This window comes from Bufo gargarizans, chromosome 3, assembly GCF_014858855.1.
Source record: "Bufo gargarizans isolate SCDJY-AF-19 chromosome 3, ASM1485885v1, whole genome shotgun sequence".
NCBI lineage: Eukaryota > Metazoa > Chordata > Amphibia > Anura > Bufonidae > Bufo > Bufo gargarizans.
The window spans coordinates 295,204,727-295,218,250 of NC_058082.1; the positions used below are offsets into that span (position 1 = coordinate 295,204,727).

At 42.2% G+C, this 13,524-nt stretch overlaps 1 long non-coding RNA gene across 1 annotated transcript; it reads left to right on the forward strand.

The window, feature by feature from the left end:
* The first annotated feature begins 1,032 nt into the window (after nt 1–1,032).
* On the forward strand, nt 1,033–10,963 carry LOC122932365. Its single transcript, XR_006388299.1, has 3 exons — nt 1,033–3,429; nt 5,304–5,452; nt 10,389–10,963. It is a non-coding gene; the product is annotated as an uncharacterized LOC122932365 (long non-coding RNA).
* Nucleotides 10,964–13,524: the final 2,561 nt, after the last annotated feature.

Sequence of the window (13,524 nt, forward strand, 5' to 3'; positions counted from 1 at the left end):
TGTAGCCAAGCCTTATGAATTCTATGTAGTGTTTTATTTTTTTATTCTCCTAGATGGTGAAACTTCCCTACCTCCAAGGAGGTCTAACTTCTCGGACTCATGTCTGAGAGATGACCGGTTATCACTTTAAAATGGTAGTCATAGGTTCATACAGCAGTGTTGCATTTCAGCACAAAATTAATAATCTAATGGTTTATACTCTCCACCAAATCCCTGGCTGACTGTATGAAGTTTAAATAGCCTTTTTGGAATGTGGTAGATAATGGCCCTGATTTCCAAAGTTAGTTAGAATAAAGACCTATACCCAGTAATTGCTGGCCAACTGTCTTGCGGAGTATGCAGTGGTCTCCAAGCTATATTACATGTCTGCTCAGGAGAGTGTGCCTGCACAACCTCTTCAATCCATTGGGGTTTTTAATATTTTTGATGGCAAGAATAGCACTCTAAACTGCACTAGATTCCTGATGCAGAACTACTAAACCTGAGTGGTAGTGTGCACAGAGCCAAGATCAGGGTCTACTCTATAAAGCAGTTTCCCTGTATCTAACAAAGGGTGATATGACCAATACAGATTGCACCTAACCTATGTAACACGCTTCAGTCTGTCCCCTGTGGGTCTTGCAAATGCAATTGATTTAAGCCAGTAGTTTCTGCTTCCTGGTGGCAAGCAAAGTGAATCTCTTTACATTGAACTTTTTTTTATTTTTTTTTATTACAAATATAAGGTAGGCTGGTGATAGACAAAGATCTGTGCATGACTGACCATAGAATCAAAGCATACTATGCTATTTGGTTTCATCCATGAATATACTGGTGGAACTCGAACTTAGAATGATTTGTGAAGTTCATTTTTTTTTTTTTTTTCAGTAATGCAACTTAAAAGGTGAAACTAACATATGAGACTCATTACATGCAAAGCGAGATATTTCAAGCCTTTATTATAATTTGGATGATTATGGCTTACAGCTTATGAAACCCCAGTCTCAATTTTGAGGTCCCCTATGCTCAGGGGGTATGGATTCATTAGCTGACTAGAGTGTGACACTTTGAGCCTAGAATATTGAACTTTTTCACAATTCTAATTTTAAGCTGCATTAATGCAATTCCTTTTAATTTGCATTGCTGAAATGGATTTTTGCACGATATTCTAATTTTTTACCTGTGTAAGATCAAGTTTTTGCTGCAGTAATTTTGTTTAGCAAAATACCTATTTTTTTTCTTGTGTTTTTTTTTTTTTTAGAACACAAGGTCCATAATTGCCTTTTTCAGATATACAATTTATCTGTATGAAAATGTACATTGCTTTATAATAAACTAACCTTGTTCTTAGTTTTAGTGATTAAAAAAAGACTGGATCCAGGTTTTAATTATTCTCTATTAAAACCTAAAAAGATGGACACCGGTGACTAGCCATTTTTTCAGAGAGACCCTCTTGGCTTTCCATACACAACCATATGCAACATTAAAATCCCACACTATCTCATAATTGTATTAACCAATGTTACTAGAACAGTCATGCTACTATAAAATGTGACCACTATAAATGTTGCTGGAGGACAGTAATGTAAAAATGCTCTAACTGGATCTGTCTCGTAAAATATTCTGTCCTTAACTGGTGCAACAATAAGTAGAGGTTGAGTATTTCTCTGGTGCCAAATATTGCTGAGAAGAAAAAAGGTTCTGTTATCACACTAGAAGTTAAGCAGCTAATACAAGCTTGTGTCCGCTGTATTCATCCACTGCCTAACTGCACTCAGTGCCAATCATTGTTCAGGGCTTGTGAAGGCTAAAAATCACGCCGTTCACGCAGCAGATTTTGTCCACAGAATTTTGGGGCGGACACCAAGCAAAATTCTGGTGACAGCTGCATGGTGTCCTGAAGCCTCCTGTTTTCAGTGGGAGGCAGTGCTGCTCTCCACAGGCTGGTAGATGAAAGCCGGGACTAGACAAATAAGACATGTCTCTTCTTGGCATGGCCTGTGGCTAGCTGCCGCGAGCAGATCTGTCATCTGAAATGAATAACCACAGCAGAAACTGCTGCGGTATATAGCGTGGCTTTTGACAGCGTTAGAGGACCTGTAACTTTTCCTGACATGTTTAGCAACTACTTGAATTCCCATTGTAGTAATTTTGGCATATGACAATGTTGTGCTATTCCTTTATTCCTGCTAGAAGTTATGAATTACTAGCATTTTGCCATGAAGGTTCAGATGGGTGTGACGCCATCCAAGCAGTGCTGTTAGCAGACTGCAGGGACACACCACTTCTTCTAGCAGGCAGACTAATGAATGACACAATGTAGTTTTAAGGTGCTCCAAAATTATTACAAGGGGAACCCAAGTAGCTACTAAGACATGTCAGGTGGGGTGACTGGTTCTCCCTAATCCAGTAGACACAAGCATTGAATTGCAGCACTCATAGTGAAGTAACCTAAAAAGCAGAAATGTTTCTGAAACTTGGCATCACAGATAAACAATATATCTCTACATTTCTTATACTGCCATTAACTAGGTTACAGATCTGCCTTAAGGCTGTCATGAGAAACTCCACGTCTTTAAATACAACATACAAAAAAATAGTTGTAATGCAAGTTTTGACGGTTTTACATATAAATGGTTGTCTCATCACTTCGGTCCGTTTTATCCTTCCTAGGAGTGTTAATTCCTATGGCAGGGTTGAGGTCTGGCTGCATGGTGTAAGCCTTGCACATGCACAATAATAGAGAGACAAAATTAAACTTGTTATTTGTAGTCTAATGGAAAAAAAGACTGGACAGTTCCCATGGGCTGCGGACATCGTACAAATGCCAAGGTTCCTTAACCTTATTAAAGAAAAGAAAAATCATGCAAGAGACTCAGGATGTGTAAATCATGCATCGCAAACCAGGTAACCTAATTCCCTAATACTGCTCTCCGCACGTTAATGTATCAAGACAAACGTCCTGTGCAGTCTAACTGGGAAACTGCCTAGAAAGCTGAATCTGTTTCTGAATATCTAGGCGTGCTAGTTAAAGTGTACAGGCTGTAAATATTTCATGTTAATATCCATATAAACTGATAGCAGATTGAACGTTATCTACAGAATTTATCAAAAAGCTTTAAAAGCCATGTAAAAAAGAACTGGAACAGTTTTTACATTAAATGGAAGTTGACATAAAAAGGTTTCCAAGTTGCCTTTAATGACAATAGCCTTTAAATCTGCTACCTTTTTAATAATAATCTGCTCCGTTATTGAAAGTATTAAAAGAAAAGAAAAAAAAACAACACACCCTGCTCCTTCAATTTTGCTGTTTTTTTGTTTTTGGGGCGAGGTGGGGGTATTCCTTTGGTCAAATTACTATTTGAAATGTCTGCCCATCTTTAACAATCTGACTCTTCTGTCTTGTTTTGCAGGTGTTGATTGGACATATGTGAACAGTTTGATTTACAGGTAAGCAAAGCTGCACTCCCAATAATATAAAAATAAAAATAAATTTGCATTATATAGGAACTTGTCTCCATGAAATGCAGAGTAATCTGCAGGAGGAGCAGAGCAGATTGATATGGTTTTGTGGGAAAAGATTCCTTAAAGTTTTTATTTTATACACTTAAAGGGACACTGACAGCCCCAATTAGCATATTTAGGTATATATACGTTGAATACAGGTCTTATAAAGTCTATTAAAATGATCTAAGTATCCCCCCTGTCCACCTTATAAGTACCAAAATATAAAGTTATATAACCTGCTTGTCCGGTCACCAATCTGCCCAAGGGGCGGCGCTTCATCACAAAATGCGCCCAGCCAGCCGCTCCTAACTGCCGTTCTGAAGCGCCGCCCAGCTCATCAATATTCACTTAGCTGGGCAGCGGCTACAACTCTCCCGACTCAAGTGCTGCAGCCTCTGCTTTATGCGCATGCGCCGGGCACTTGAGTCGGGAGAGTTGTAGTCGCCGCCCAGCTAAGTGAATATTGATGAGCTGGGCGGCGCTTCAGAACGGCAGTTAGGAGCGGCTGGCTGGGCGCATTTTGTAATGAAGCGCCGCCCCTTGGGCAGATTGGTGACCGGACAAGCAGGTTATATAACTTTATATTTTGGTACTTATAAGGTGGACAGGGGGGATACTTAGATCATTTTAATAGACTTTATAAGACCTGTACTCAACGTATATATACCTAAATATGCTAATTGGGGCTGTCAGTGTCCCTTCAATCTCTTTTTTTACCTTAGAGCAGGGATCAGCAACCTTCCACACTCCCGCTGCTGCAAAACTACTACTCCCGCATACAAAATTACTCAGCTGTTCTTGTAACTCCCTCAGAAATGGAGGATTCTGGGAGTTGTAATTTCAGAACAGCTGGAGGTTGCTGATCCCTGCCTTAGAGCAACCCCTGTGGACATCTATCACGGACTGACAGCTATCGCTATACACACACTTATATAGGGACTCTTATCACTGATAACCCCCCCTGTGTACAGCTGAAATCCGAAATTTAAATGTGTAAGTGACAAGTTTTACTGTGTCTTTTCCCACAGAACTATATATCGCTCAGCTCCTTCTGCTCTAGAACATGCTGCCTGCCAATGATGACGCTCTCTCCTTTCTGAACTATATTGTGCATGGGGGAGGTATCTTATCACTGATTGCATTCCCTGTGTAATCATGTACCAAGAGATCTCACTGATGGCTGTACACGGGCCGCTTTAAAGAGGACTTTTCTAGCAGGTTTATGTAGGGCATATTGCAGGGCTGTAATATCACTTACTGCTGTGCCCCTCCTCTTTCACTTTTCCCACCTGATATGCTAATGAATAGCATCGGTACAGGGAGGAGACTGCTCCCTGGCTGTTGCGCGGTCCAATCACAGCAGAGATCCTTTTCTGATGGGGAAAAATTTTCTTAAGTGGCGATTTTTAGGCCTCGCCACTTTCCAAAACCAGGATGGGGCAGGAAAGTTCTGGTGCAAATGAAGACATCTAAGAGCTGCCAAAGTATGTGCCTAAGTTAGGACTAGGCCTTAATGTCATTCATTAGGAGTGTTCTCTGGCAGCGCAGGAGGATTCAATGACTGGTGTAAAATCTCCCTAATAGTATTAAAGGGTTGCGTATATGGGACTCTTGATGATATGCTTGGTGCAGGGCCTGAGGTGATAGATGACGCCGGGGATTTTGTTGAATCCCTACACCCTGAGATCTGTCACCCTTATTCCCTATAGAATCTATGCAATATTTACAGAGATGAATAAAACTGTATACAGTCTTGTTTTCATTTTCTTTCCAAATCCAGTCTGTGATTTATCAAATGTATTCATATGTTTATATAGGATTGTAGAGGAGCGGTTCTACATTTATTTGGGATGGCCTTTCTGTAAGCCTGACGTGCAGAACTGTGGATTCAGTGGAGATTTCAGGCAATAAACCGGATGTAAGACTAAGCTCAATAATGCAGAGGACCTCTGACATTTTTGCACAGGTACAAAGCTTTGAGAATTGCATACAATACAATCTGCTTGTATTTTCTGAAACTTCACTCAAACTAATTTGAATGCTTGTTTTATGTAGTCTGACATTAGATCTGGCAGATTCGGACAATTTTTCTGTGAAACGGTCAACATACTGACAGTCTGCAACCACCAAAATTGGCAGAACCACTTGATTAGGAAATGTTCAGGTTTTATATACAGTTAGATGGTACCCTGCAATCATAGTTAGAAGTCTTTCATGTGGTTGTCTACAAAGTGACATTCTGGGACTCGTATATGCATTCCTTGCATGTATAGATAGAACCGCTTTAATTTTATGTGAGTTGGTCACCAGAGGTTGCAGTAACTCCTGTACAAGCGTCATAGACGCCTGTTCAGACAATTTTATGCTTTGAAAAAAAGGCTAATGCGTATGAATACGCATTAAGGCTTTTCATGCAGTTAACCAGCACGCTGTCACTCATGGGCAGCACAGCAATACTGCTGTTGCCCAAAACATCCAATAACAAAGCTCCTTGCTTGCATGTGTAGGGTTGGCAGCGAATAAGGAGCTTATTAGGGGGGTGGCCTGCTCACTGGCCAATTTTGGCGTGCTGCTTTTACACGCTGCTCCAGAGTCCCTGACTGTAGGCTAACTAGTGACTCCATGAAGCCTGGAGAGCAGCCCGTGAGGAGGCCAACTGATGTGTGGGGACCGGTGGACACAGCAGAGCACTGATCTTTGCTCTGCACTGGGTTAATGGGATCACTTAGAGTGCAGCATGCCTGAATTCTTCTGACTGCTGAGCCAGCTGCTGACATCAGAGGTGAGGTGGTGACTGCCAGACTAGAGGTTATCATACTTCTCAGAGTCTTGACACCGGAATGTAAAGTACGATGCTAAACTCTTGTGTTGGGTACTCAGCCAGAGCCTGCTGGTGTAGTAATCAGTAAGTCAGCAGGCTGGGCACCTGAGCCAGCAGACTCACTGATCACTAGGCTCAGGTACTCAGCCAGAGGCTGATCATCTGAGTCAGAGGCCTCACTGATCACTGCACCAGCAGGCTCCAGCATAGGTGCTCGGCAAGAGCCTGTGGATTAACTGATTACTGCACCAGCACGTTCTGGCCTGCTGGTGCAGGCTATGGCTCAGTTGCTCAGCCAGGGCCTGCTGTTGCAGTGAGTCAGTCTATCATGTTTATGCAGTGCTGTGTGTATCCTGCATCATCCCAGCAAAGACATTTTCTGCGCTGCTCGGTCATCTCGTATGTGGGCACTGGATCTACACAGCAGAACATTGTGGGGATAATTGTGGTGCTGATCGGCCAATGTAATTCTGGAGATGCAGAGCACTGAAAACTTGCCATTTTGGCTGCGTTGTGTTTTCTCCATCAGATTTAAAATAAGTTTTTAAATTGCACAAAGCTCAGAAATTTAAAATGGTCTAAATTTGCATAGAAGACAATGTATAGAAGACAATTCCAGCTTAGACTGGTAACTGTTTCCTGCAAAATGGCAAACTCAACGTTTAGGCCTTTTTATATCTATTGATTTACTTCAACTTTCGTACTCCACTTCAGGTGAAAATGCTCCAAGAATGGCAAGAGGAGTATTTTTACTCTTTTGGAAAAAATGTAGTGTGACCTCTGGGTGCCACAGTCTTAGAAGGTAACCCTTAAAGAATTTGCCTGAGATCTAAAAGAAATGTAAGGCTGGTCTCTGGCCATTGCTGGTTTCAGCAGGGATATGTGCAGGAATGGCTTAGCAGTCACGTGCCATTACTGATGCATCACTGTTCAGTCCGATTGGTGTTGACGTGCATGTAGACACATGTCGCACTTTCAGTCTAGCAGGGATGGAAGGCACAACACTAAAACTGGGAGGCCCTGACAAGCTGGAGAATTTTTTCAGCACATATCAGGTTACCCCTAAAACCACTCTTGGCTATGGAAACCTCTTTAATTTGTTGACTGCTGCAGCTAATAATGGATTACTTAATATTCCTTCATCTCATGCACGTCAGTATGGGCACAACTGGAAATAGTTATGCAACAGAGCGTGCTTCAATCTAGTGTCCAATGGGTAGTCTCAACAAACCTCAACCTTTCACAAGTCTTGGGACTCTTTTTAGATAAAGGTGAATTTTTACTGTTGGGGGTTATTCCCATCTCCTACTTAAGCATTTTTTTCACCCCCTCTCTGCCCGTTCTTCCACTGCCGTGCTTACGAAGAAAGGGCTATGCTGTTATCACATGACCAGCGTGATGCCCTGCAGGGCTGTGGGTATAGGCTTCAAGTGCTGGGACTAAACTGTGAAACGTGTTGCATAGCTGCATACAACACTGTAACCTACATTTGAGCCCCAGTGACATTTTCACTTCTATACAGCAGTTTCTCCCAGAGATCATCTATTCAAGAGCTAAGACAGGCAGCCATTTGTGAGACTCCAGACATGAGAAATTCTTCACTGTACAGTGCAGCTTCTGCTTCATATGCAGACTGCACATCACCACCCTAGCGAATACTGCCCTATACTAACATATACTGCTTAGTTCAATAGCAGTGAGGAGAGCCTTTGACAGATTCCCTTTCATTTGTTCAGTTTACCTTGTATGTAGCATGGTTTGCTTCTGTGCGGGTTCAAGTATGCTGAATTCCTGGTGAACATTTAAGTACACACCGCCCACAGCTAGATGTGAGAACTGGTTGCTGTGTGTGTGTGAGCCTACTTCTGTCCAAAGGCTGTCATACACATTTGATCAGCCGACTGACATATTTTTCTTTACCCCCCCCCCCCCATCATACACCTATTTGGTTCAGCCAAGCATATGTGTATTTGATGGAAGAAAGCCCACTGTCAGATACTTCTGGCAGTGGTTTATCTCCTGGAAGAACAAAAGGATTGAACTAAAATATTTGGCTCACCCGATCAGGAGCTTCCCCCATAAACACTGCATGGAGGTGGCCGGGAAACAGTGGAGCGTTCCAACGCTCGCCTTATCAGTAGGACCTATTGCAGTGCACAGGAGATATGACGGGCTATCTTTCCATAACTCAGTGCTGTGCCGTTTCTGTAACTCCACTGTTTCACGGCCGGCTGGTGGGAAACGGCAGCATTTTATGATCAGGGGGTTCAAGTACAAACTGTCATAAATAACAGCAAACAAGAGGAATGAGGGCCCTGCTTGCAAGAGCTTACAATCTGATTCATGAGCCAGGAACCAGACTATCTGTTATGCTTCTGGGTGCATGGGGTGTGGTGGATACTGATGGTTCAGGTTTAGAAGGGTCGTAGGGTGAGAGTTCTAGTTAAGGGGATGCAATAGACCAGGGATCAGCAACCTCCAGCACGCCAGCTGTTGTAAAACTACGACTCCCAGCATGCTCCATTCACTTCTCTGGGAGTCATGAGAACAGCCAAGGAGCTGTGCATGCTGGGAGTTGTAGTTTCACCACAGCTGGCGTGCCGAAGGTTGCTGATCCCTGCAATAGACTAACCTAAAATGGGAGCACCTAAAACTGTAGATGTTATGAATTAACCTAATTGCTTGGGCTAGGGCATTCCAGAGGAGTGGTGCAGCTTGAGAGGAGTGTTGGAGACAGGAGTGACAGGTTCAGATAATGGTGGATGGTAGTTGTAAGTCATTACATTAGCTGAAGAGAGCATGGGTAGGATGGTAGACAGAAATGAGGGAAGAGAGGTGGGGGGGGGGGGGTGCAGCACTATGGGAGCTTTGTGGATGAGAATTAACAGTTTAAATGGAATCCTGTACTGTATAGGTAAGAGTCCAATGACTGGCACAGAGGCCAGTTGGTAATGAGTTACAGTAAGAGATGGGAATGGATGAGTTTCCAGAGTTGGGCAGATTCTAGAGATGTTTTTGAGGTGCAGGCAGTGTGAGTGGGCAAGAGGATGAATAGAGGGTGAAGGAAATCAGTGTCAACCCTAAGGCTACTTTCACACTAGCGTTCATAGGTCCGTTCGTGAGCTCCGTTTGAAGGAGCTCACGAGCGGACCCGAACGCCTCCGTCCAGCCCTGATGCAGTCTGAATGGAGCGGATCCGTTCAGACTGAATCAGTCTGGCGGCGTTCAGCTGTCCGCCTGGCCGTGCGGAGGCGAGCGGATCCATTCAGACTTACAATGTAAGTCAATAGGATCCGTCCCCTATTGACTTTACATTGAAAGTCTGAACGGATCCGCTCAGGCTACTTTCACACTTAGAATTTTTTCTAAGTTATTAATGCAGACGGATCCGTACTGAACGGAGCCTCCGTCTGCATTAATATGATCGGATCCGTTCAGAACGGATCCGATCGAACGCTAGTGTGAAAGTAGCCTAACACAGCAGGCATTCTGCTTAGGTGTGATGGTAGTGCCACACACTGAGATGGAGATAGCGGGTTTAGGTAGGTTAGATCAAGACACAAGTAGTTCAGTTTTTAAGAGATTGAGTTTTAGATGGGGCATGTTAGACAGCAGTCATGCACTGGCATTCTGTAGTACAGCAGGGGTGATTTCACTGGAAGTGTATATAGTTGGGTGTCACAATCATAGAGATGGTACTGGAAACCAAATCTGCTAATAGTCTGTTCAGTAGGGGTTGTATAGAGAGAAGGGGACCTAAAACTGAACCCTGAGGAACCCCAACAGCAAGAGCCAGAGAATGATACTCGGGTCAGATGGAAAGAAAACAAGTGTTGTCCTAAAGGCCGATAGATTGGAGCATAGTGAGCAGTAGATGTTGGTGTACAGTGTCAAATGCTGCAGAGAGATCAAGGAGAATTGGTAAAGAGTAGTCTCTGTTACAATTAGCTGTCAAGATGTCTCTCACTTTAAGGGCAGTTTCTATAGAATGTAGGGAGGGAAAACCAGATAGTTTATACAGCATTGCAAAATTGTGTTTACAATCTTCTGCAAATCTAAATTTATTTATTTTTTCTCCTAGATGCCACAATGGGAACATCAACCAAAGTTTTTCCTTCCTTCCGTCTCTGGATCATGGAGGAATTCTGCAACTTAAGGATTTGAAGAATAGTTCATGCAGATGAGATCCTGTCGAAATCTGATCATGCAGATCTTCTAGACACAAATGCATCTATTAATTTCAGTTTGTTCCCAGTCGACCGATGCCACTTTCTATTTCCTTTCTGCTCTAGTAATATACCATGCTGTAACATTGCAAATTACATCAGAGGAAGGATGTACTGATTCTAATTCCTTTCTGTAGCAATGTGTGAGAATCATATGCTGAAATAAAAGTATACATTGATGGTAGCAGTCTGTACTTCTCATTTTGCGAATCACTAAGGCTACTTTCACACTAGCGTTATTTAAATCCGGCATTAAATTCCAACACCGGAACTGCCCACCGCATCCTGAAAAACATGTGTAAACAGATTACATTTGAATCCTGATAAGGATTTTGATCACAATGAAAAAATGCAGATCCGCCATTTATGGACTAACTTTATTTTTATTTTATTTTTTTACTTTTTTCGGGTTTAACATGCAAAAGCCGGATCCGGTTTGACTGAACACATGGCGCCGACCCGGCGTTAATGCAAGTCAATGGGAAAGACCGGATCCGGCGTTCAGTCAAAGTGTTCAGGATTTTTGGCCGGAGGTAAAAATACAACATGCTACGGTTTTCTGAAAAGCCTGATCAGTCAAAAAGACTGAACTGAAGACATCCTGAGGGACAGACTCCATTCAGAATGCATTAGGATAAAACTGATCAGTTCTTTTCCGGATTTGAGCTTATAGGACGGAACTCGGTGCCGGAAAAGAAAAGCGCTAGTGTGAAAGTACCCTAATAATATACTGCCAAATATAATTTTTTATTTAAATCAGTTTTTATTGACAATATTCCACAAAATAAAGAATGCTTGTACAATTTATTGGTAATAAAGAATAAAGCGGTTACAAATATCATCAGAGTCCATCTGTTCATTAAGCGCATCAAAAGAATATAATATGCTTGAAACAATAATAAAGGTCAACAGTGACTGCCATTACAGTGTGTTATGGTCAATTGTACAAGGCTTCTCCCAGGCGATGAAACAGGCACTGCCAAATATAATAAAAAAAAATCTGCATTAGAATATACATTAAGATAAAAAATGCTGTTATGGATCTTGTACAAGGACCCCCGTTTTTTAAAAATCTCAATTCTTAAAGCTAGAGAGCAACTCTCATTCTAGAAGATCTAATGTCTGCATAAGGGTCCATTCACACACCCGTATGTGTTTTACTGACACTGGCAATGGGTGTTCCACATTTTGAAGACCGTGCATCGCCGGCACTATAATAGAATATGCCTAATCTTGTCCACGATTAGGACATGTTATAGGTTTTTCTGGGAACGGAATTGCAGACCCGGAAGTGCGGGTCTGCACATCGCGCTGCCCCATAGAAATGAATGGGTCTGCAATTCTGTTCCGCAGAATTGCAGACGTGTGAATGGACCCTTAGGCTTTGTTCACATTGCTGATGGTTTCCGATCTATTCCATTAAAGTACAGAAAAAATCCATTATTTTTTTTGATGGAAGAAAATAAAAGTACTGTCTGCAGGACTTAATTTCCATTCAAAATGGCAAACATAACTCAGTTTATCTAGTAGAAGGATCCTTTTCTTAAAGATTGTCCATAGCAGACAACCCCTTTAGAGGGAATCTGTCAGTTCCAAAACATCCTCCAAACTAGAATAAGCAGGGTATAGTGACACCAATTCTGAATATGTAACTTTTATCTTCATACTTGAATTCTGACACGGTTATCCAACAAACAGCAATAAAATGCATTAAGAGGACAACCAAAGTACCTCAACGTACACACGTGTTTTGGGCGGATCAGTCATGGATCTGCAAAAACAAGTCTGTTATAATACCACCACATGCATCCGTCATGAACGGATCAGTTTGTATTATCTTTAACATGGCCAAGACTGATCCGTCAAAAACTCCATTGAAAGCCAATGGGAGACTGATTCTATTGTCGGAGAACGGATCCGTCCCCATTGACTAACATTGTGTGCCAGGATGGATCTGTTTCTGCAAGCAGCGTTTTGGTGTCCGCCTCCAGAGCGGAATGGAGACAGAACGGAGGAAAACTGATGCCTTCTGAACGGATCCTTTTCCATTCAGAATGCATTAGGGCAAAACTGATCCGTTTGGACCGCCTGTGAGAGCCCTGAACGGATCTCACAAATGGAAAGCCAAAACACGAGTGAAAGTAGCCTAAAAAAAAACAAACAGGACTAGAGGTCACACCCTTGCTGTATATGAAAACATAAGATTAATAATCATACAATTTTGCAAAGTAGAGGAAAAAATGGTCGGCACTGCCGCAAGTGTGAATACTTGACTTGGTACTGCTTCAATGCAAACTTCAGCATAAAAGTATCGTCTTACATAAAAAATGGAAGGAAAGACATGCGGCACTCACCAATTCTTCTATGCAGCTTTATTCAATAATAAAAACCAGCGGTATGCGGGCACAGGACAGAGGCTACAGCCATTTCACGCTAATTGTGCTTTCTCAAGCCTTTAATGTCGGCGTGCAGACAATAGTACTCCCACACCGGCTACGTCATTAATTACACAGATGACTTAGAATAAAGACAATTCAAAACAAACTGCAGCAGAAACAGTCACCACATTATAGAAACGCCGCTAAGTCACTTTTATCGTTTAACCCCAATGGGCCCATTGCCTTAGTTTTAATTATCCAAGCCGCTTCTCTCCGGAGTAGGATCTGGTTTCTATCCACACCCCAATCTGGACTACTACAATCCCTTCACTTTTTAAAACACTGCTATTGCCTCCATGTGCCTCATGTATGTGGTCAATCAATCTAGTTGCTCCAATTCTAGTTTCATAGACCTTGCTCCATGTGCAAATACATGAACAGAAAAGTATCTTAAGATGGGAGGGATTGAGAATGTGGTCAATCAATTTATATCGTGTAAAACACAACTTGTGGTGCATGTGCGGGAGGTTTTACATTGGCAAGACTATCAGATGCCTATATATTGGATTTAGAGAGCATAGGAGATCTATTGAAACTAGAATTGGAGCGGCTA